This window comes from Lolium rigidum, chromosome 4, assembly GCF_022539505.1.
Source record: "Lolium rigidum isolate FL_2022 chromosome 4, APGP_CSIRO_Lrig_0.1, whole genome shotgun sequence".
Lineage (NCBI taxonomy): Eukaryota > Viridiplantae > Streptophyta > Magnoliopsida > Poales > Poaceae > Lolium > Lolium rigidum.
Window position 1 is genome coordinate 274,597,600 of NC_061511.1, and position 8,590 is coordinate 274,606,189.

An 8,590-nucleotide genomic window follows, 5' to 3' on the forward strand; every position below is an offset into this window, starting at 1 on the left:
GAGCGTCAGATCGACGCGGACCACCATGTACGCCGTCGAGAGGCGGTCCAGATCCGCACCATCTCATCGCCGGCGATGGCCGGATTAAAGCGGCGACGGCGGAGGCGATTTCGGCGTCGCCAGAGCACGAGAGAGCTAGGGTTTCGCGAGAGAGAAGAGGAAGGGGCGACTGAGTCCGACCGAGCCGGTTGGTGCGGCTCGGGTTCGACCTAACCACTGGGCCACCCTGACAAGTGGGCCCAGGGGCATTTTAGACTTTTCACAAATTCATTTAACCCTGAAACTTTGAAAATGCATAGAAAATGATAAATAACTCTAAAAAAATAATTAAAAATATGAAAACTACTCAGGATAAAATTCTCTATCATAATAAAATATGAAAAGGAATTTTTGAAGACAAACAAGATTAAGTCCAAATTTGATGATTAAAATAATCATTTAAATCACACCTTATATTTTCAATAATGAAAATAAGTCCATAAATGCTTTTGGACTTTAAAAACACCTTGACAACATTTTAAGGTTGTATTTTACCCTAAACAGAGTATCCCTAAATCATTCTTAGTATTAACCTCTCACATGAAATGATAAAAACACCAGAAGGGGGGAGAACAACCCTAAAAGCTGAATCATGCATAATTGCTTCTTTAACCATTGCCCTTATCGGACAATGATGCTCTTTTTCAGCAACAGAGGACAAGGGTCAGTCCACACCATCCAAGCCGCAACACTTTGCGTTGTTCGAGCAAGTTCATCACTTGCTCATGTCATTTGAGTATTTTTACCAAATTACTTGTAAAGTACTATGTTTATCACTATTGCATAAAGAGCAAAACCACTATTTTCATAACTATGAATATGACTAAGTGGTGGGCAATGGAACCATGGATTGTGTTGATATGGTGGAGGTTCCATTGGAAGGGTTTATATCCATCTAGGATTAAACAACAAATGTCGTTCAGTGATTCTTGTGCCGTAATAACCGTGTTAACCATAAGATCTGGAGTGGGACGGAATAGTCAATTGTATTTCCACCTCTTGTACATCAACGGACGCGCTTTACCGTAGACACTTGTATTCCAAAGGTGCAAGCGGTGGCTGGGGAAGCCTAAAGTACCCACGGCATAGTCCGTAGACACTTGCAGCCCGAGGATCAAGCGGTGGCTGGGGAAGCCTAAAGTCCCCACGGTATTGCGGTCTATGAGGGGTTGCATCTACCGGCGAAGGAGTTTGGTTCGATCCCAGATTGTTGTCGTGGTCGGGGTCCATCCTTAATTGGTGTAAGAGGACCGGCGAGGACCCAGGGTCGGGGATGCAACAAAGGGTGGGTGTGCGAGGTAGCGGAGGAATATGATTGGCTATGACCTTATACCGGGCCTCACACCGTGTTGCGGTCAGAAACCCACCGGCGGGCAGCGACTGGCAACACCGTAGAGCCGGAAACAACTCAGGGCTGCGGCTGGCCCCAGTCCCTCAGAGCGACGGCCCGCAAAGCCTTCCGGTCACACGTCCGATGCTTGTCGCAAGGGCGTGCCACCCGACCTATACCCGGTCGGGAAGGTGTTGGATGATGCCTCGCTTAGTTTCCTGCATGGCATACACGTAAACATTAAATACGAGCCTCGATCGGCTCTCGAGCTGTCCGTGAATCGGCTCAAAGAGCCGATCCACCCATGATTCGTACGAGGTGTACGAATATATGGTGGTCCTGCTTGATCAAGATAAAGCTAAAGCGATCTACGACGATTTAGGGTTTTCACCGCATAATCGGATCATCCTACTCACGATTGGGCCTCGCGCTCGCGTACGGTGATCGTAAGCCGATCCTAGACGGGGCCTAAAAACCAACACGAGGTTGATCCCCGGAACATCCTGTCTAGGGCTAGCAAACTACACCCTACACGCCGCTGGATCCTCCAACCCTTTGTAAGGCCTAACTATTGCGGATATTAAACTAATCCTTGAAGAACAAGGAGCAACCGTAAAGGATCGGATCTACTAAACAATGATCAAGCGGGGTGCCGCCCTACACCTAAGATAGGTGTAAGGGCGGCTAGATGTATAAGGGTTGCACTACGACAGCATATGATACGAAGAACAATGCTAACCCTAACACATCTAAGATAACTACGTTGCTCGCCATCAAAAGGCTTCGACACGAGCAACGCATGAACAACGTAATAAGCTTGTGCTGCCTAGATCGCAAGATGCGATCTAGGCAGCATGGTGCTTACCGGAAGAAACCCTCGAGACGAAGGAGTTGGCGATGCGCCGAGATTGGTTTGTGTTGAACGTTGGTTGTTGTTTATTTCATAAACCCTAGATACATATTTATAGTCCGGGGGACTTTCTAATTCGAGCGTGCACCTAACCGTGCACGGGTAAAACTCTAACTTCTAAATTAAGATGCGATCTACTATAATACGGATACATGGGCAATTTAGCCCAACTTCTTCGTGTCGAGCCGCTTCGGAGATCCTCCACGCGTTTAACCTTCAAGCCCATCTCACCTACGGCCCATCTCCTGATTTAGCCAAAATCTGGTGATAACACATGCCCCCTCGGTTTTGGTAATGATAATTTCAAAACCACTCGTGTTTTTCCTCCGAGGGGTCATGTCGTGGCAGAGCGGAACCGTCGCAGTATTTTTCATCATGACGACTTGCCTTCCCAACTTCTCTGCACGATTTGACAGTTTTTTGGCACCACTTCCTCGAAAACTGTTCGAACATTAAATCCCCACTTCTTTTATTTAACCGCACCGAACAGTTCTCCTCCTCATCCTCCCCGCATTAGCACTCCAAAAGCCCTTCTGCGCACCATGTCTTCTTCTTCCTCCGCCTCATCGGGACTTTCCCTCGAGTCCTCTTCCTCCCACGAGCCGACGCCGAACTCGGACCCACAAGAGGTCCATGCGGCCAACACCCGCCGCGCCATAGAGGCCGGGGAGGAGCCCGGCCATGACTTCTCCATCCGGTCCGAGGACGACAAGTCCTCGACGGACGGGGAGAGCGACCTCCGCTTCCTCGCCGACGGGGAATCGGAGGAGGAGAGCGATGACGATCGCTTCTCCTGGGATGACTTCACCTCCTCCGAGGAGGTGAAGGAGGAGGAGGAGGAGGAGGAGGACGACGACAGCCCCTCCGACGAGCCGCCGGCCAAGCGCCACTGCCCCTGGCCGGGGAATCTCAGTGACTACGACAGCGACGACGACGACGACGAGGAGGAGGATGAGGACAACGAAGGTCCTGCCGGCGGCCGCTACGGCGGCCGACGACGAGCCCGCCGGGAGCAGCGCCGACAGCGGCGACGAGGGTGACGACGAGGGCAGCGACGGCCCGTAGATAGGACCCTTAGCATAGGATCAGTAGTAGTAGGCGGGGCAATGTACCCCCTTAGTACTCCCTTTTGAGAGCAATCAGCTCTTCTATGTAAGAAATCTCGTTTATCAATGAAGAAATTCCCCAATTTGATTTTGCCGATTTCCTTTATGCCAATTTAGCCGATTTCCCATCATACTGATCCCGCCGATCGTCACTTAGCCAATGCCCAATGAGCCGATGACAACGCATCGGTCTCTCATGATCCATTCTTCATCCCTTTGACGTCGGAGTGATCGTGAACTTGATCAATGCTCAAAAGCTGATGTTACCATATCAATCCTTGACGATCTATCTTTCACCTTTTTCGACCGATGACTTTGAGCTCTGGTGGACAACGAGGCAGACCAACGCCTTTAAGAGAGCCCCAGAACCGCTGCTGAAACGACTTTGATGCTGAAGCCGATACCTCTGGACATTCAGATATTCAGTGATACTCTTCAAACCTGCCCAATCCCCTTGAAAAAGGTTATGATGGAGGGCCATCCGATGAAATCTCAATCGGCTTCTTAAGAACAGAATATCTACGCAGTCAGTTGCCCCCCGAGCCTTCATCAAGGCGAGAACAGCAGTGGGCTAACCAAACGTGTCACCATCGGTTTCCAAGTCATGATGCAGAGCCAGCCGATTTCAACAAAATCGGCTCCCCGGAGCAGAGAACCTTCAGGGTGAGCTGCTGTAGGATAACGTTGCATAGAAAACAAAAAATTTCCTACCGCGAACACGCAATCCAAGCCAAGATGCAATCTAGAAGACGGTAGCAACGAGGGGGTATCGAGTCTCACCCTTGAAGAGATTCCAAAGCCTACAAGATGAGGCTCTTGTTGCTGCGGTAGACGTTCACTTGCCGCTTGCAAAAGCGCGTAGAAGATCTTGATCACGATCGGTTCCGGCGCCACGAACGGGCAGCACCTCCGTACTCGGTCACACGTTCGGTTGTTGATGAAGACGACGTCCACCTCCCCGTTCCGGCGGGCAGCGGAAGTAGTAGCTCCTCTTGAATCCGACAGCACGACGGCGTGGTGTCGGTGGTGGTGGAGAAGTCCGGCGGAGCTTCGCTAAGCGTGCGGGAAGTGGAGGAGCGGGGCGGCTAGGGTTTGGGGAGAGGGGGCGCCGGCCACTATAGGGTGCGGCCACCTTGGTGGTGTTTTAGGTGGCCGGCCCCCTCCCCTTGGCCCTCATTATATAGGTGGAACCCCAAGAGGTGGTGTCCAAGTCTTCGAATAAGACCCGAACCAAAAACCTTCCATAGGAGGGGGAAACCTAGCCAAGCTAGGACTCCCACCAAGGTGGGAGTTCCACCTCCCATGTGGGGGGTGGCCGGCCCCCTAAGGGGAGTCCACTTGGGACTCCTCCCCCACTAGGGTTGGCCGGCCATGGAGGTGGAGTCCCATGTGGACTCCACCTTCCTTGGAGGTTTCTTCCGGACTTTTCTAGAACCTTCTAGAACCTTCCATAGAACCTTCCGCGACATTTTTATTCACATAAAATGACATCCTATATATGAATCTTATTCTCCGGACCATTCCGGAACTCCTCGTGATGTCCGGGATCTCATCCGGGACTCCGAACAAATATTCGAACTCCATTCCATATTCAAGTACTACCATTTCAACATCCAACTTTAAGTGTGTCACCCTACGGTTCGAGAACTATGCGGACATGGTTGAGTACTCACTCCGACCAATAACCAATAGCGGGATCTGGAGATCCATAATGGCTCCCACAAATTCAACGATGACTTTAGTGATCGAATGAACCATTCACATATATTACCAATTCCCTTTGTCTCGCGATATTTTACTTGTCCGAGGTTTGATCTTCGGTATCACTCTATACCTTGTTCAACCTCGTCTCCCGACAAGTACTCTTTACTCGTACCGTGGTATGTGGTCTCTTATGAACTCATTCATATGCTTGCAAGACATTAGACGACATTCCACCGAGAGGGCCCGGAGTATATCTATCCGTCATCGGGATGGACAAATCCCACCGTTGATCCATATGCCTCAACTCATACTTTCCGGATACTTAATCCCACCTTTATAGCCACCCATTTACGCAGTGGTGTTTGGTGTAATCAAAGTACCTTTCCGGTATAAGTGATTTACATGATCTCATGGTCATAAGGACTAGGTAACTATGTATTGAAAGCTTATAGCAAATAACTTAATGACGAGATCTTATGCTACGCTTAATTGGGTGTGTCCATTATATCATTCATACAATGACATAACCTTGTTATTAATAACATCCAATGTTCATGATTATGAAACTAATCATCCATTAATCAACAAGCTAGTTTAAGAGGCATACTAGGGACTTCTTGTTTGTCTACATATCACACATGTACTAATGGTTCGGTTAATACAATTCTAGCATGATATATAAACATTTATCATAAACATAAAGATATAAATAATAACCACTTTATTATTGCCTCTAGGGCATATCTCCTTCGAGTCTCCCACTTGCACTAGAGTCAATAATCTAGATTACATTGTAATATACCTAACACCCATGGCATTCCGGTGTTGGTCATGCTTTGCCCTAGGGAGAGCTTTAGTCAACGGATCTGCTACATTCGGATCGGTGTGTACTTTGCAAATCTTTACTTCTCCATCTTCGATGTACTCGCGAATCGAGTGGTAACGCAGCTTGATATGCTTCAGCCTCTTGTGTGACCTTGGCTCTTGTGCATTGGCGATGGCACCCATGTTATCACAAGTAAATGATTAATGGGTCCAATGCACTAGGAACCACACCGAGCTCTACAATGAACCTCTTCATCCATACCGCTTCGATGAAGCCTCCGAAGCCGCTATGTACTCGATTCCGTTGAAGACTTCGCCACCGTGCACCGCTTTGAGCTTGCCCGAGCTTATCGCAGCACCATTCAATATAAACACGTACCCGCATTGTGACTTAGAGTCATCGGGATCGGTGTTCCAACTTGCATCGGTGTAACTTGTTACAACGAGCTCTTGGTCACCTCCATAACAAAGAAACATATCCTTAGTTCTTTTCAAGTACTTCAGGATATTCTTGACCGCTGTCCAGATGTTCCATTCCTGGATCACTTTGATATCTCGCTAGTCAAACTAACGAGCATGCGCTATATCCGGTCTTGTACATAGCATGGCATACATAATAGAGCCTCATCGCCGAAGCATAGGGGATCTGATTCATCCTTTCTCTTTCTTCTGCCGTAGCCGGTCCTTGAGTCTTACTCAAGACCTTGCCCGGTAACATAGGTAAAAACCCTTTCTTACTTTCGTCCATTCTAAACTTCTTTAGAATCTTGTCCAGGTATGTACTCTGTGATAGCCCTATTAGGCGTCTTGATCTATCTCTATAAATCTTGATGCCTAATATATACGATGCTTCACCAAGGTCTTTCATTGAAAAACTCGTTATTCAAATAACCTTTTACACTGCTTAATAGTTCTATATCATTCCCGATCAATAATATGTCATCTACATATAATATCGGGAATGCTACGGAGCTCCCACTCACTTTCTTGTAAATACAGGCCTCTCCATGACACTCGTATAAACCCGAAGTCTTTGATCACCTTATCAAAGCGTCGGTTCCAACTTCTCGATGCTTGCTTCAGTCCATAGATTGAACGCTGAAGTTTGCATACTTTGTCAGCATTTTTAGGATCAACAAAACCTTTGGGTTGTACCATATACAACTCTTCCTCAATGTCTCCATTAAGGAACGCCGTTTTGACATCCATCTGTCAAATCTCATAATCGAAAAATGCAGCTATTGCTAACAAAATCCTCACAGATTTTAGCTTCGCTACGGGTGAGAAAGTCTCATCGTAGTCAACTCCTTGAATTTGTCGGAAACCCTTTGCGACAAGTCGAGCTTTATAGACAGATGAATATTACCATCGAGCATCTGTTTTTCTCTTGAAGATCCATTTATTCTCGACAGCCTTTCGGCTATCAGGTAAGTCTACCAAAGTCCATACTTTGTTATCATACATGGATCCCATTTCGGATTTCATGGCTTCTTGCCATTTGTTGGAATCTGGGCTCATCATCGCTTCTTCATACGTCACAGGGTCCTCATCATTGTTATCCACAATCATGACATTTAGACAAGGATCATACCAATCAGGAGTGGCACGTTCCCTTGTCGATCTGCGAGGTTCAGTAGTTTCCTCGTTCGAAGTTTCATGATCATTATCATTAGCTTCCTCTCGTTGCCGGTGTAGGCGGTACGTGTACATCTTCCGGCATCGCGCTACTCGATCAACGAGTATAGATTCATTAATCTCATCGAGTTCTACTTTTCTTCCAGTCACTTCTTTAGTGAGAAATTCTTTCTCAAGAAAGGTTCCGTTCTTAGCAACAAAGATTTTGCCTTCGGATCCGTGATAGAAAGTGTACCCTATAGTTTCCTTAGGGTATCCTATGAAGACGCATTTCTCCGCTTTGGGTTCTAGCTTGTCCGGTTGTAACTTTTTTACATAGGCTTCGCAACCCCAAACTTTAAGGAACGACAGCTTAGGTTTCTTATTAAACCATAATTCATACGGTGTCGTTTCTACGGATTTTGATGGTGCTCTATTTAAAGTGAATGCGGTCTGTCTCTAATGCATAACTCCAAAATGATAACGGCAAATCAGTAAGAGACATCATACTACGAACCATATCTAAGAGAGTTCGATTACGACGTTCGGACACACCGTTTCGTTGTGGTGTTCCCGGCGGTGTCAATTGTGAAAGTATTCCGCATTTCTTTAAATGCATGCCAAACTCATAACTCAGATATTCACCTCCGCGATCGGATCGTAGAAATTTAATCTTCTTGTTACGTTGATTTTCTACTTCACTTTGGAATTCCTTAAACTTCTCAAAAGTTTCGGATTTATGTTTCATGAAATAGATATACCCATATCTACTCGGATCATCTCGTGAAGGTTAGAACATAACGATAACCACCGCGCGATGCCACACTCATTGGTCCGCACACATCGGTATGTATGATTTCCAATAAGTCAGTAGCTCGCTCCATCATACCAGAAAAATGGAGTCTTAGTCATTTTTCCCATTAGACATGCTTCGCATCTATCAAGTGACTCAAAGTCAAGTGATTCAAGTAATCCATCAGTATGGAGTTTCTTCATGCGTTTCACTCCAATATGACCAAGACGACAGTGCCACATATAAGTAGAATTATCATTTAATTTAAT